This window comes from Mixophyes fleayi, chromosome 11 (assembly GCF_038048845.1).
Source record: "Mixophyes fleayi isolate aMixFle1 chromosome 11, aMixFle1.hap1, whole genome shotgun sequence".
Classification (NCBI taxonomy): domain Eukaryota; kingdom Metazoa; phylum Chordata; class Amphibia; order Anura; family Limnodynastidae; genus Mixophyes; species Mixophyes fleayi.
The window spans coordinates 2,568,450-2,586,126 of NC_134412.1; the positions used below are offsets into that span (position 1 = coordinate 2,568,450).

General features: G+C 40.6%; 1 long non-coding RNA gene across 1 annotated transcript in view; it reads left to right on the forward strand.

Annotated features, from left to right (window-relative positions):
- The first annotated feature begins 2,416 nt into the window (after positions 1–2,416).
- LOC142107756 (uncharacterized) overlaps positions 2,417–17,677 on the forward strand; it is a 97,528-nt gene continuing 82,267 nt past the window's right edge. Inside the window, exons 1-2 of the long non-coding RNA XR_012680008.1 lie at positions 2,417–2,557; positions 9,910–9,938. This is a non-coding gene — a long non-coding RNA (uncharacterized LOC142107756). The remainder of the gene's footprint in view (positions 2,558–9,909; positions 9,939–17,677) is intronic.

A 17,677-nucleotide genomic window follows, 5' to 3' on the forward strand; every position in this document is an offset into this window, starting at 1 on the left:
GAACAGATTACATACCACCTGCACGATAAGGATGATACATTTCATCAGATTTGGGCTCCTTGGCTTTACCTATAGCCCCATACCTTGTGTAACACCCCCTCCCTTCTAAGAAGAATTTCCTTTTTATTTATTAGTCTCTGTTCTTAAAAAGGGGAAGGGGAAGGATAGTGATGAGGAAATGTGACAATAAAGGGAAGTGTGTGCTATTTCTCTTTCTTTTCTCTTTTCTCGGTGATGACCAGTACCCCCCCCCCCCCCCCCGACTATATTGTTAAAATTTTTTATAGTATCCTGAATACTCTGGATAACAATTGTATACTTACCTGTCTGTTTAATGACAACCTGTTGTTGTCTTTGATATTTGCTACTCAATTACTTTCAGCACCAGTGACATATGCCCATGATCTGTATTGTTCCCTGTTTTTGTTTCTATTCCTGCAAATGTACTAATTGTTGATTGTTATCTGTACATCATTCCTATTTTTCAAAATAAATAGTTACAATTTGTTTTTTTTTTGAGAGTATGATACCTGTCCCATTCTCTGTCTGGAATATACTTTTCCCTATCCTATAGATGACCCCCCAAGCCAGGGATTCATATGGACGCTCCGGTGACTGTTCCTATAGTACGGGCAATGCTGTAACACATCACAGTCACTCAATGACAGACATCTGATAGACAAAGGCAGGAATTGTGTCAATCCTGGTGTTATCATAAGAGGGCCAGGGAGGGCCCGTCTGTTTACACACATGTTACACACATGCACATTACCATAGACAGGAAATGCAGACAAACAGCTCCAATCAGTAAGATGTCAGTTACACAGACATCAGGAAAAGTCATATTCTATATGTATAACTTATATACAGAGAACGTCCTTTTACAAATAAGCAGTGGTACAAGTCAGGGCAGGAATGTAATTATACATGCAAGGAATCATCTGCAGACGTGAGTCCCCCACTAAGGACTGCAATGTTCAGCAATTATATCAAACAAATCCATTTCCATAGTTGCCTAATTACAAAGGGCCGTCCCGGGCTCTAAAGTTTTATCCCTGGACGTGTCCCTATTTTATTTTTTAAATGATTTACAATAAAATTCCTCTCTTCTGTATGTTAAATGTAAATCTTACAATTCATTCTTATTCCATGAGATTTATAAGTTAATATTTATCAAGGAGTATTTAGAATGCAAAAAGCATAATAACATTCATAAACCATGTCATGCTGGGGGTTGTAGTGCTTCAAGGATCACAGAGACAGTATCATGGATAAAGTGGCTTAGCAGCAATCTGTCCTGCAAAGTACATTATAATGTTGGGTGATTATGCTGCTCTAGGGCTCTTCTTGTGTAGGGGCATCGGTAAAGGGGCACTTGGAAATGACATAAATGTTTCAGAGAACTTCAGAGGGGGCAGGAAACTAGTATTTGGGAAATTAGTACAAGTAAAAAAAATACAACTTTGTATAAATTATTAGAATTGGGAATACCCAGCATGCACCTCTCCACCAAGTCTACCCATATGTAACTACAATGTGTACCTACCCCTACACCAAGTATACCCAGCATGCACCTCTCCACCAAGTCTACCCATATGTACCTACAATGTGTACCTACCCCTACACCAAGTATACCCAGCATGCACCTCTCCACCAAGTCTACCCATATGTAACTACAATGTGTACCTACCCCTACACCAAGTATACCCAGCATGCACCTCTCCACCAAGTCTACCCATATGTACCTACCATGTGTACCTACCCCTACATCAAGTATACCCAGCATGCACCTCTCCACCAAGTCTACCCATATGTACCTACCATGTGTACCTACCCCTACATCAAGTATACCCAGCATGCACCTCTCCACCAAGTCTACCCATATGTATCTAAACCCTACCTCATGTATACCCACAATGCACCTCTCCATGTTACATTATATAGACAGTAATACCCACAATGCACCGCTCTATGGTAAATTATATACACAGTGATACCCACAATGCACCTCTCCATGTTACATTATATACCTATATAGACAGTAATACCCACAATGCACCTCTCCATGTTACATTATATAGACAGTAATACCCACAATGCACCTCTCCATGTACATTATATACCTATATACACAGTAATACCCACAATGCACCTCTCCATGTTACATTATATACCTATATAGACAGTAATACCCACAATGCACCTCTCCATGTACATTATATAGACAGTAATACCCACAATGCACCTCTCCATGTACATTATATACCTATATAGACAGTAATACCCACAATGCACCTCTCCATGTTACATTATATACCTATATAGACAGTAATACCCACAATGCACCTCTCCATGTACATTATATAGACAGTAATACCCACAATGCACCTCTCCACCAGGTACAGTATTGGTGTTTCTGGCACAGGTACTCACTGTATCATGTCTACACCTTACTATGACAGAAAATGATTAGAATCAGAGATGCATGCTGGGTATTCCTGAGGGAGACTCCCATCATGCACCTGGTTATAGTACCCACCATGGACCTGTCTGTCAGGTAAGTGCTCCACAATAACGGGAGACAACCAGTAGTTATCCAGACGGTGTGGGCTGGCAGGGCATGCTGGGATTTGTAGTGCAGCCACATCTGGAGGTCTGAGCCTGCCCCAGTGGAGGTATTAGCTGAGCAGAGGGGGCACCCTATGTACTCACTGTACATATACTGATATTACATATTATCCTTCTAATACCAGTATATTATATAGTTATTACTACATGCTCTGATATTACATATTATCCTTCTAATACCAGTATATTATATAGTCATTACTACATGCTCTGATATGACATATATACTATATAATATACTTATATTACATATTATCCTTCTAATACCAGTATATTATATAGTCATTACTACATGCTCTGATATTACATATATACTATATAATATACTGATATTACATATTATCCTTCTAATACCAGTATATTATATAGTCATTACTACATGCTCTGATATTACATATTATCCTTCTAATACCAGTATATTATATAGTCATTACTACATGCTCTGATATTACATATTATCCTTCTAATACCAGTATATTATATAGTGATTACTACATGCTCTGATATTACATATATACTATATAATATACTTATATTACATATTATCCTTCTAATACCAGTATATTATATAGTCATTACTACATGCTCTGATATTACATATATACTTATATTACATATTATCCTTCTAATACCAGTATATTATATAGTTATTACTACATGCTCTGATATTACATATTATCCTTCTAATACCAGTATATTATATAGTCATTACTACATGCTCTGATATTACATATATACTATATAATATACTTATATTACATATTATCCTTCTAATACCAGTATATTATATAGTCATTACTACATGCTCTGATATTACATATTATCCTTCTAATACCAGTATATTATATAGTCATTACTACATGCTCTGATATTACATATATACTATATAATATACTGATATTACATATTATCCTTCTAATACCAGTATATTATATAGTCATTACTACATGCTCTGATATTACATATATACTATATAATATACTGATATTACATATTATCCTTCTAATACCAGTATATTATATAGTGATTACTACATGCTCTGATATTACATATATACTTATATTACATATTATCCTTCTAATACCAGTATATTATATAGTGATTACTACATGCTCTGATATTACATATATACTTATATTACATATTATCCTTCTAATACCAGTATATTATATAGTCATTACTACATGCTCTGATATTACATATTATCCTTCTAATACCAGTATATTATATAGTAATTACTACATGCACGGACTGCCCAATGTCTGGAGTATAAATGGACCATCAGCGAATCCAGCAGCAGTAAAACAATGGGGCTTATTTCCTAATATGGCGCAGTGAGCGGGAATGTGCTGTAACCCAGGGAAACCGTATGGACTAGTGTTCATTTACCCGTACTCTGGAAGTGACGGCTATAATCTGGTTGCTATGGGTTACAGCACCTTTAGGCACATAACGCCATGTGATTAGACCTGTGTGTCAGTGCACCCTGCCGGTCTAGCTGCTGGGACTCAGCACCAGCCCCCGGTAGACACGTACTAGTGATGTGAGGATCACACGTCCATGACTTCATGTTTCTTGGGATCCTCTCAGCCATTACCCGGCAGGGCTGTCTGCCTGCTAACACCTCTCTGGGAGTTATTTGATGTATAAATAAACACCTCCGTATATTTGCCCCCCGAGGCCACCCTTGCGATAGCAACGGAAAATAGAGACGTTTTGTATTTTGCGGGAGCCTTGCCCAGAGGGCAGTCGCCCAACAAACAGAAGCAACACGTGTTTCGTATTATCCCTTCACAGGAGAATTTATGAAACTCCTACTCTGCTTTCCCAGCATTTTTTAACCTATTAAAATCCCTAAATTAATGTGGCAGTTGTTTGCCCCAGGGGTTAAACTTTGATAGAATATCTGACACCTTTGTACACAGCCCTGGTTGCTACATGTCACAATGCCCTCTTACACTACCTGGAGAGGAGTAACTACCCTGCAGTACTCACTGTAATACACGGGCCCCTGAGGGCCAGCAATGTCTAACGGTACATTACCCTAACTATAATATGCATTGTACCCACATACATAACTGCTCCCTTTAATAGCGTATCATGGATTCAGTCCGATACTGAACATTGTGGACATTTTGGGAGACGGCTGCAGGGACAGTGGGCTGAGTGAGGATCGACTTTATTTGTACTTTGACTCCAATTTTCCCTAAGAAGACTGGAACATAAAGGCTTAAACCACTACGTCCAGTTCTGGTCTCTGCAGCAGATCTCCTAGTGGGTGGTAATGACCCATTTTCATTCTTTTTTGTCATCATCATCATCATTTATTTATTTATATAGCGCCACTAATTCCGCAGCGCTGTACAAAGAACTCATTGACATCAGTCCCTGCCCCATTGGAGCTTACAGTCTAAATTCCCTAATATAGACATACACTCACACCCACTCACACCCACACAGACAGACAGGGAGAGACTAGGGTCAATTTTGATAGCAGACAATTAACCTACCAGTATGTTTTTGGAGTGGGAGGAAACCGAAGCACCTGGAGGAAATCCACGCAAACACGGGGAGAACATACACACTCCACACAGATAAGGCCATGGTCGGGAATCAAACTCATGACCCCAGTGCTGTGAGGCAGAAGTGCTAACCACTAGCCCACTTTTTTTAAATTGGATATTTTAGATAACCTTATATAATAGTATAGTATATAGGTTATACGTGAAATATAGTATATAGGTTATACATGTGGTATAGTATATAGGTTATACATGTAGTATAGTATATAGGTTATACATGTGGTATAGTATATAGGTTATACGTGAAATATAGTATATAGGTTATACATGTAGTATAGTATATAGGTTATACGTGAAATATAGTATATAGGTTATATGTGTAATATAGTATATAGGTTATATATGTGGTATAGTATATAGGTTATATGTGAAATATAGTATATAGGTTATACATGTAGTATAGTATATAGGTTATACGTGTAATATAGTATATAGGTTATATGTGTAATATAGTATATAGGTTATACATGTAATATAGTATATAGGTTATATATGTGGTATAGTATATAGGTTATACATGTAGTATAGTATATAGGTTATACATGTAATATAGTATATAGGTTATATGTGTAATATAGTATATAGGTTATACATGTAATATAGTATATAGGTTATATATGTGGTATAGTATATAGGTTATATATGTGGTATAGTATATAGGTTATATATGTGGTATTGTATATAAGTTATACATGTTGTATAGTATTTAGGTTATACGTGTAATATAGTATATAGGTTATAAGTGTAATATAGTATAAAGGTTATACATGTAATATAGTATATAGGTTATACGTGTAATATAGTATATAGGTTATATGTGTAATATAGTATATAGGTTATATGTGTAATATAGTATATAGGTTATATATGTGGTATAGTATATAGGTTATATATGTGGTATAGTATATAGGTTATAAGTGTAATATAGTATATAGGTTATATGTGTAATATAGTATATAGGTTATATATGTGGTATTGTATATAAGTTATACATGTTGTATAGTATATAGGTTATACGTGTAATATAGTATATAGGTTATACATGTAATATAGTATATAGGTTATACGTGTAATATAGTATATAGGTTATATGTGTAATATAGTATATAGGTTATATGTGTAATATAGTATATAGGTTATATGTGTAATATAGTATATAGGTTATACATGTGGTATAGTATATAGGTTATAAGTGTAATATAGTATATAGGTTATATGTGTAATATAGTATATAGGTTATATATGTGGTATTGTATATAAGTTATACATGTTGTATAGTATATAGGTTATACGTGTAATATAGTATATAGGTTATACATGTAATATAGTATATAGGTTATACGTGTAATATAGTATATAGGTTATATGTGTAATATAGTATATAGGTTATATGTGTAATATAGTATATAGGTTATATGTGTAATATAGTATATAGGTTATACATGTGGTATAGTATATAGGTTATAAGTGTAATATAGTATATAGGTTATACGTGTGGTATAGTATATAGGTTATACATGTGGTATAGTATATATGTGTAATCAGCCCTCTGTACTACATTAGCGAAATCACACAGGAAACGTATAGACTATATACTGCACATGGCCACTGATTAGAGTGACTGGAGCTGCCATTGTCCTGATTGTCAGCCTTTTACAAGGTAACACAATACACACACACAATAAAGTGCTTAAACTGAGAGGGGCTGGGGGCATTCTTGTGTTTCAATGGGGAAATGATTTTCCTCCAGCTTTATAGATGCATTCACTTATCCGGTGTATTCAGCTCCAATTGTCTGCTTACACCCTGCCCCATGCCTGCCACTACTGGCCTGTGCAATAATCTGATAATTGTACATCTCACAGGGGTGGCACAGGGGCTAGCATTGCTCCCTCACAGGATGGGGGGCATGAGTTTGATTCCAACCAGGTCCTTTCCTGTGTGGAGTTTGTATGTTCATCCCATGTTTATATGTTCTTCCCATGTTTGTATGTTCTCCCTGTGTTGGAGTCCTGATGTTTGTGGAGTTTCCTCTGGGTGCTGTGGTTAGGTCACTGATCTACTGTGTGGGCAGGGGCTGGATGATTACATATCTGTCTAACATGATTGGTGCCATATAAATAGTTTATATTAATAATAGAATTTGAGATAAATGAATCTTGGAGATGATTGGACCCAGTATCTGAACCGTCATTAGTAAAAGTCTTGTGGACGCCACATGAGGAGAATTAGCTGATAACCAGGCTCATTGCTCCTGATCTGATTGGTTCACCAGACAATACATTGTACACTCTGGACATAATAGTGTTAAAAAACTTTTAAGGAGATTTCACTGTTGATAGTTGCGCTGAACAGCGCACTGTCCGGGCAGCCAGTCAGAAGAGGCGATGGGGACATTAAAGTCCCTCTTTTATTTCCCAGTTACTCCGTTTAAGGGGAACATTATCCCTATGTCTATGATAAACATTGTAGGAATAATATACTCACAGCTGCTGTCCCCAAGGTTATTGTATGAAAAAGTTGTAGCTGACTAGACAGCGAATGCATTGCAGCCGCTCACCCCAAAATGACAGGACAGGTACCTGCTATATGCTCTGTACTATAGAAGGTGTATTGGAAATGGTTATAGGTAGGATGGAATTTGCAAAGTAGACACCCAGACATCCGGTCCTTAATCCATCACTTCAATGGTAGACACAGTCCCTATATTCTCATCTGTCCAACATCCGGTCCTTCATCCATGACTTCCATGATAGACACAGTCCCTATATTCTCATCTGTCCAACATCCGGTCCTTCATCCATCACCTCCATGATAGACACAGTCCCTATATTCTCATCTGTCCAACATCCGGTCCTTCATCCATCACCTCCATGGTAGACACAGTCCCTATATTCTCATCTGTCCAACATCCGGTCCTTAATCCATTACCTCCATGGTAGACACAGTCCCTATATTCTCATCTGTCCAACATCCGGTCCTTAATCCATCACCTCCATGGTAGACACAGTCCCTATATTCTCATCCGTCCAACATCCAGTCCTTAGTCCATCACCTCCATGATAGACACAGTCCCTATATTCTCATCTGTCCAACATCCAGTCCTTAATACATCACCTCCATGATAGACACAGTCCCTATATTCTCATCTGTCCAACATCCGGTCCTTAATCCATCACTTCAATGGTAGACACAGTCCCTATATTCTCATCTGTCCAACATCCGGTCCTTCATCCATCACCTCCATGATAGACACAGTCCCTATATTCTCATCCGTCCAACATCCAGTTCTTAGTCCATCACCTCCATGATAGACACAGTCCCTATATTCTCATCTGTCCAACATCCAGTCCTTAATACATCACCTCCATGATAGACACAGTCCCTATATTCTCATCTGTCCAACATCCGGTCCTTAATCCATCACCTCCATGATAGACACAGTCCCTATATTCTCATCCGTCCAACATCCAGTTCTTAGTACATCATCTCCATGATAGACACAGTCCCTATATTCTCATCTGTCCAACATCCAGTCCTTAATACATCACCTCCATGATAGACACAGTCCCTATATTCTCATCTGTCCAACATCCGGTCCTTAATACATCACCTCCATGATAGACACAGTCCCTATATTCTCATCTGTCCAACATCCGGTCCTTAATCCATCACCCCATCACCTCCATGGTAGACACAGTCCCTATATTTTCATCTGTCCAACATCCGGTCCTTAATCCATCACCTCCATGGTAGACACAGTCCCTATATTCTCATCTGTCCAACATCCGGTCCTTAATCCATCACCTCCATGGTAGACACAGTCCCTATATTCTCATCCGTCCAACATCCAGTCCTTAGTCCATCACCTCCATGATAGACACAGTCCCTATATTCTCATCTGTCCAACATCCAGTCCTTAATACATCACCTCCATGATAGACACAGTCCCTATATTCTCATCTGTCCAACATCCGGTCCTTAATCCATCACTTCAATGGTAGACACAGTCCCTATATTCTCATCTGTCCAACATCCGGTCCTTAATCCATCACCTCCATGATAGACACAGTCCCTATATTCTCATCCGTCCAACATCCAGTCCTTAGTCCATCACCTCCATGATAGACACAGTCCCTATATTCTCATCTGTCCAACATCCAGTCCTTAATACATCACCTCCATGATAGACACAGTCCCTATATTCTCATCTGTCCAACATCCGGTCCTTAATACATCACCTCCATGATAGACACAGTCCCTATATTCTCATCTGTCCAACATCCGGTCCTTAATCCATCACCTCCATGGTAGACACAGTCCCTATATTTTCATCTGTCCAACATCCGGTCCTTAATCCATCACCTCCATGGTAGACACAGTCACTATATTCTCATCTGTCCAACATCCGGTCCCTAATCCATCACCTCCCTATATTCTCATCTACTCTACAACCAGTCATTCAAATATAAAGTCTTGGCTACTAATCTGAGCTGATAACACAAAATCTGTTCTCAATTTATTATTAACATATAAGCAATTTTTATGCTACCAGAAATGCTGCTGAATCTGTCCCTCCTCTGAGTACAGATCCCACGTGCATTGTCGGAGGAGACTAATTAACTATAGGGTAATATCTATAGAGTAAGAATTTCATGGGCAAATATCAATCATGACATAGAGTCTTTTTCATTTACAGAATCACAAGGCGTTCAGGTACGGTGACAGGTGAGATTATCCTTCTTTTATTAACCACACAAGTTTTTATTTGTAATAGTTCATAACAAGGTAATCTGTGGCTGAGAGTCACGGTATTAATTAGTGAAGCTGGGCAAGTACTTAACCACCGGGGGCGCTGTTTATTAATTATATTACTTTGTATGGAAGACTCTCTCAAGTTAGTAAATATAAATTAGCATAGAAATGAGACTCCCTCAGCTGCATGACCTACCTCCCTGCTTTTATTGAACATTTCCTTAGTGATAACTATATTGAAAAAAATTATATATATATATATGTTCCCTACTTTTAAACATGCTCCCCTGTAATCATGATCTGATCTGTATTCTATCTGCTCCATCTGACACCCAGTCACACCCCTCCCCCAGTTCTCTGCTTTTGATCCTGGTCCTTCTACCTGCTCCGCTTCCTCCCCTCCCCCACTATCTATAGAACTGAGCCTGCAGCCGACTAGGGCTTATTAGCTGAAGAGCGTTGTGTTAGATGTTCTGCAGCGTAAGTCCCCACTTCCTCAGTCTATTCTCCCTGTCTGGCACAGCTCCAAGGTGTAGTCCCTGCTCCACCATTCTCCCCCCAGTGTGCGCTCACTCTGAGTCTGGCTGTAAACGTTTGTGTATAAGCTGAGAGCACTGATGGTGATATAGCATTGTGCGCCCTATGTATTGGAGGTCCTGTAAAGGGGTGATGTTGGTGTTGCTTCATCTCATTCTCACTCTCTCATGCTATGGCTGCTCCGTGACGCTCCATTGCAGACTTTACAAGGAATTCCTGAGCACGTTCCATCATGTCACCTTCACAGGACATTACCAGAGAGCAGCTAGTAAACACTAATGTCATCCAGATCTGCCTGACTGAGGAGCTGACATTCTACACCGATAGATGGAAGATACGTTGGGTTTACCTCGATCTTATCTATAAATAGAGGAAATAAAATATAGTAACATATGTATAGCAAAAGAAACTGTATACATCTCCTCTCTTACATACGTGACACGTATTATATATAGACCGAGGACTATATACATCTCCTCTCTTACATACGTGATACGTATTATATATAGACTGAGGACTGTATACATCTCCTCTCTTACATACGTGACATGTATATTATATATAGACTGAGGACTGTATACATCTCTCTTCTATATGTGACACGTATTAAATATAGACTGAGGACTGTATACATCTCTCTTACCTACGTGATACGTATTATATATAGACTGAGGACTGTACACATCTCTTACATACCTGACATGTATTATATATAGACCGAGGACTGTATACATCTCCTCTCTTACATACGTGACATGTATATTATATATAGACTGAGGACTGTATACATCTCTCTTCTATATGTGACGCGTATTAAATATAGACTGAGGACTGTATACATCTCTCTTACCTACGTGATACGTATTATATATAGACTGAGGACAGTACACATCTCTTACATACGTGACATGTATTATATATAGACCGAGGACTGTATACATCTCCTCTCTTACATACGTGACATGTATATTATATATAGACTGAGGACTGTATACATCTCTCTTCTATATGTGACGCGTATTAAATATAGACTGAGGACTGTACACATCTCTCTTACATACGTGATACGTATTATATATAGACTGAGGACTGTATACATCTCTCTTCTATATGTGACGCGTATTAAATATAGACTGAGGACTGTACACATCTCTCTTACATACGTGATACGTATTATATATAGACTTAGGACTGTACACATCTCTTACCTACGTGATACGTATTATATATAGACTGAGGACTGTACACATCTCTTACATACGTGATACGTATTATATATAGACTGAGGACTGTATACATCTCTTACATACGTGACATGTATTATATATAGACTGAGGACTGTATACATCTCTCTTACATACGTGACATGTATTATATATAGACTGAGGACTGTATACATCTCTCTTACATACGTGACATGTATTATATATAGACTGAGGACTGTATACATATGATGTAGATGATAATAGTGATACGTTGGGGTATAATGATGGTGATGTAGATGATAATAGTGATACGTTGGGGTATAATGATGGTGATGTAGATGATAATAGTGATACGTTGGGGTATAATGATGGTGATGTAGATGATAATAGTGATACGTTGGGGTATAATGATGGTGATGTAGATGATAATAGTGATACGTTGGGGTATAATGATGGTGATGTAGATGATAATAGTGATACGTTGGGGTATAATGATGATTATACAATGATTAGTTACCCTGATATCTGCAGTTCTCCTGAGGTTTATACAGTGAGGTTTGTGGTGTCTGTTTAGCACTTGTGGCTTTGTCCATTGATGGCTCATGTGACGTTAGGATTGATGGCTCCACATCCGTCTCTCGGGTATGAGGACAGGACTGACAGATGGATAATGTATGTGATGTACCTTTCATGTCTGTCTCTCAGCAGTGGAAGGACCTGAGAGGGACACAATGATAGATCTGCCTGTGTCACTCACCAGGCCCGGCACCCTACTGAGCGTCCTCTGTCATCCTGACACAGGGAGCAATGCTGGTTATCAGTGTCCAACGTGTGGTGGTGGGGGGCACTTATTTATATGTCCGTTCCATGGAGGTCTCACATCGCTGGCATAGTCATACTTAGTACAGACACGGCCAGCAGCGGCTCATCTACATTTCTGTCCCACTTCCCGTTATCCATCAGTATATTCTGACAAGTGGAGAATACATGTATAAGTTCCTCTTCATTAGAGAATGTCACTACCTTCTGTGACCAGGATTATATCCGTTTCCTGACCCCCAAAAGTAGGCCCACGTCTTATAAGGACCAGACCATGGGCTGCGCCTGCTCCCTGGCACTTACTTGGTGGATAAAGAGGTACATTGGCGCCAATATAGAAGATGGCAGATCGGCACTATTAGACTAAATGAGCGACACTTATAATTACAGTTGAATGAGATTCGTCTGCTGGGGGGTACAGAGAGGGACAAATGTATAACTATTGGACATGCTGATAAATATGTTGCAATGTATATGATTTTTTTTTAAATAAAATTAAAATGATCATTTAAATATCTCTGGGGAAGCTGAGCAATACTCATTACAAATAGATAGAAAATATTTAAAATACACAAAAAAAATATTTAAAAACTTTTCAACATGGAAAAAATGCTGTATTCAAATAGTAAAGATTTTTTTAAAGGATTTTCTTGTACTGCTGCAATGCTTGTTACATAGGCTTCTCTGTGCAAGGCACTCGCTCTTCACACTCTGATAGATTAGCCCTGAAATCACTTTTACTTTACTTGATTTGGATTCACAGAGCTAAACCCGCCTGCAGTACGACAGTCCCCTGAGTGGTCCTACGATGGACACTGGCGTTATCCAGATTACCTGACGTCCCTGGAAGGGGAATCTGTCTGATCGGAGGGCGTTTGGCTAAACATAGGATACTTCTAACATAACTAATCTGCTGCTCATTAGCAATCAGGCAAATGGAAAGTGTGTGTACATTGTGATTATAAATCACAGAGACCTTCTGGGTTAACGCTATAATAACAAGGGACCGTAAATCCTCTTCCTGAAGCTGGAGAAGATTTTCTGCTCCCTGGAAACAGATGGAAGTCAAATATTCCGGGAGATTATGGGACAGCGTATCGAATTAGGACATGTGTGTTTGGGAGACGAGGTTTGTTTATTGATGTGAAATGTTTTTTTGTGGTGGGAATGAGGTGGTCCTGAGCTGTGTGTGGGGTCTGTACGGATATAAACAGAGATGCCTGTGTACATGGTACAGGAATAGCCGCCTCTCAGCGGCAGGTGTGTGTCCTCTGATCGCTTCCCAGGCTCGTCCCTGACCGTTGCTTCCTCGTCCTCACAAGACATTTCTAACACAGGAGTCACCAAATTCCTGCACATGTCTGCGCCACGCCTCCCCCAGCCGGCTCCACATGTTACCATAGGACATGTCACAGATAAAACTGGTAACCACAAAACAGGCCCAAACACAGGCACACTGAGCCCTGTATCACTGCCGGTGACGAGGGTGACTCACACTGCAACCAGAGCTGTGAGGAAGACGCTGGCAGATGTCTGTACTAGGTGTGATTCAGTCCCGGGCGATTCTCTGATTAGAGTTATTCATTAAACTGACTGTATCAGATTAGGTTACTGAAGAATGACCACAGGGCCCAGGTTAACTCTTCCGAACTTACCACTTGGTCGTCTATTTGTAGCTGCCCCAACTTGTGAGGTTTAAGTGCTGGTATAAAACCAAGAAGACAGATTGAACTATAGGTGTGTGAGGGGGGCAGGTGACGCGCCCTAGGCTGTTGGCGAGGCTGCGCAGGGAATAGAGGGGGCACTCAGCTCTCAGTTCCACTGAACATGCGTGAGGCGACTAACCAGGTCACACTCATATCCCTTCTGACTGGCCTGGCGGCGCGGTGTGTCAGCTCGTACCGTCCCGGGACAGTATCGTGCGTAAGGAGGCCTATACAACAAGCATGGCGGTGGCTGATATTGATAGATAGACCCTAATGTCTCAGTGCCCAGGAGGAGTTGCAGTGATTTGCAGGGGAATGTGTTACCATAGGGGGAGGGGGATTGTTAATGTTCTGCTACTGGGGGGAGAGTGGAGCATGTGTTACTGCAGAGGTGAGGGGAAGAGGGGCAAGGCTCATGCCCTCCGTGATATGACCACACCCACTACATGAGATGGCCACACCTCCTCTGCAGGCGCACTTCCACTTTGCGGCGATGGACCTACTTTTGTCCCTTTGGGGACCTTATAGCTATGTTGGGGATGTGGCATAGAGTTTCCTCTTAGTTTCCATGTTTAAGCAAGTTACGTTCTATTGTGAATTTGCGGCCCCTTCAGATGATTGTTATCCTCCACTGCGCCCTCACATCAGAAAAGATGACGCAGCCCTGATTTAAAGAGCACCCCCGCCCTCCCAGTAAAATGTGCGATAGTATACTATTAGTATATGTAGGGAGACGGCATCTGTGTGACACTCTTTGTTTTCTTTTTTTTGTTTTAGCTCACTTATATAAAGACAGAGAATAATCCCCCTCCCCAGCGTGTGTCAAATTACACCAGTAATCCTGATCTGCAAATAGCCTCAGTACCAGTTACCACAAATCACTGATAGTCATCTCTCACAATCATCATCATCATCATTTATTTATATAGCGCCACTAATTCCACAGCGCTGTACAGAGAACTCACTCACATCAGTCCCTGCCCCATTGGAGCTTACAATCTAAATCCCCTAACACACACTCACACATACACACAGACTAGGGTCAATTTGATAGCAGCCAATTACCCTACTAGTATGTTTTTGGAGTGTGGGAGGAAACCCACGCAAACACGGGGAGAACATACAAATTCCTCACAGAAACCACCCCAGAACTAATTTCTACCTCCAACAAACAAATCTCCCCATATTCCTTCCTGATGAATTGTAAGCTCTTCAGGACAGCATGTTCTTCCCTCATCTAGTGCCAATATCCACGTATAGGATTGTTGTGAGAACGTTTCTGGCTAATCCTCTGGGAATACAGGTCGGGTGCGGCCAGTAATTACGCCTTGCATCAGACAATAAGAGGAGAAGGAAAGCTGAGAATTGGATTAGGTGATTATTGGGTAATAGGAAGTGTTAATATTCTGTGAACAAGCGACCTCTAGTAGCTCAGAACTGTGCGCTGGGAGCACACCCTAGGCCGATAATCTGTCCGTCCCCTGTAGACACAGAGAACTCCTGATTATCACTAACGTTTTATGTTCTGTCATTACACACCAGTTAACCCTCTAACGCCTCATTAACCTCACATAACTCCCTGTTCCTTAGTCCTCTGTCTGCCTTAACCTGGACATAACTGACCTGCGGATCCGTATAGAGATCCGTGTGGTACAGGGAATGTCTGATCTGTACCCCACCGAGAGGCTGAGAGGGGTAGGAAATGGTTCTCCTCAAACCTGGCCATATAGGTGAGGCAGAAGTGCTAACCACTGAGCCACCGTGCTGCCCTATCTATGGTCCGTGTTGTTTTATAACATACCACCCCCTGTAGAGTGATGACACGAACTGCGTCATGGTGGGCGGACAGTGATGACACAAATTGTGTCATCGTGCTGGGTTCTGTCCCACCGATCCTCTGTCAGCTCCGGCTACAGACTCTCTCAGGAGCCCGGGAGATCACCCAGTTTTACAGAAGATAGTGCAGGAGAGACGGGATTGCTGACATGGCCAAAAATGGTCTACGTGAAGAAGATTTAATTTTGGGGTCACATACGTGGTGACATTGGGCCAATTTTCTGATATATCTGCATGCGTGTGCGTCTCAGTTTCAAGTGATTGCAGACAGGGTCCGTATAATAAAATCCGTTCCCTCCCCGGCTTCTCGTGTCTCCACTTCTAACAGTGAGGTAGCTCCAGCGACTGTCCCACAAATCATTGTGTATCAGAATTACCCACAAGTCTCTCTGTGGACGCATAACGCCCAGGTACCACACCTCCCAACATGTCTGGCTCCGGCAGCGGGACAGGGGGCGTGGCCATGTTGCACTGGGGTCGGGAAGTCACGCCCCCAGAGGGTTGCCCATTACATACCTCCGTTCCCCCAACATTCCCACCCGCTGGACAAATATGCCCTACAATTGGGACTGTCTCACTGAAATCAGGACAGTTGGGAGGTATGAGGTACTGACACACTATTTAATATACACATTGTAATTAAGAAAGTGTAATACATGTTATAGTGCGTCGAGACAATATTAATTTACTATTTATTATTATTCTGGCTACTTCAAGCTGTACTCTGTTAAAGCAGGGAATGTTAGTTCCACCTATTGCAATACGTTACCCTGACCGACTCACTCCACGTCTTACCCTCTGGTCGGTCCTAAATATGACTTCACTCTGTAATAAGGTGATTGCTGCACTACATGCCGTCCTCCGCACGCAACAGCACAATGTGTTACACCCCAGTATTCATACTTTATAACCTGTATAATATATATAAAACATTGATTAGTATGTCTTTATAGACACTAAAGATAATCTAATCACAATAAGAAACAGTTGTAATATTACTAGTTAAGTCATCTTCTAGCAGAGCTTTCAGTAATGTGGATTAAAGCATTCCACCGCTCTGAGATGACATGAAATCTCCTATGTGTCAGTAATAGGAAACAAAGACAGGTAAGATCAGCGAGGCAGAAAGAGACGGCTCTTTAACATTCACAGTAATCTGCAAAAGATCAGTCAGGCCACGCGTGTGCAGACAGGGACACGTGTGGATTGTATGTGTTAAAATAGGTCTGCACTCAGTTCACCCGAAGAAGTCATGAATCATCACTCTCGTGTAGGCTTAGACAACCCGTGTTTCTCCCACTATTGTGGAACTACAAGTCTCAGCACGTCCTGCCTTTGGCTGTTCAGTCATGTCAGGAATTGTAGTTGGGACACTGGCTGTCAGGGCATGTTGGAACTTGTAGTTCTACACTGTGCCCCGGGTGATAGGGGAACCGGCTGGCAGCAGAGAGGTTAACTGGAGATTTGATCTTTGTCATTTATTTCACGTCATACTCAGTGATGGGGCGTTGCCGATGGGCGATACATTAGAGGTACGTCTGTCATACCTCACATTCCTGTAATCAGTCACTTCACACTTTCCTTCCTGTCCCACTCAGCTGTGATGGTA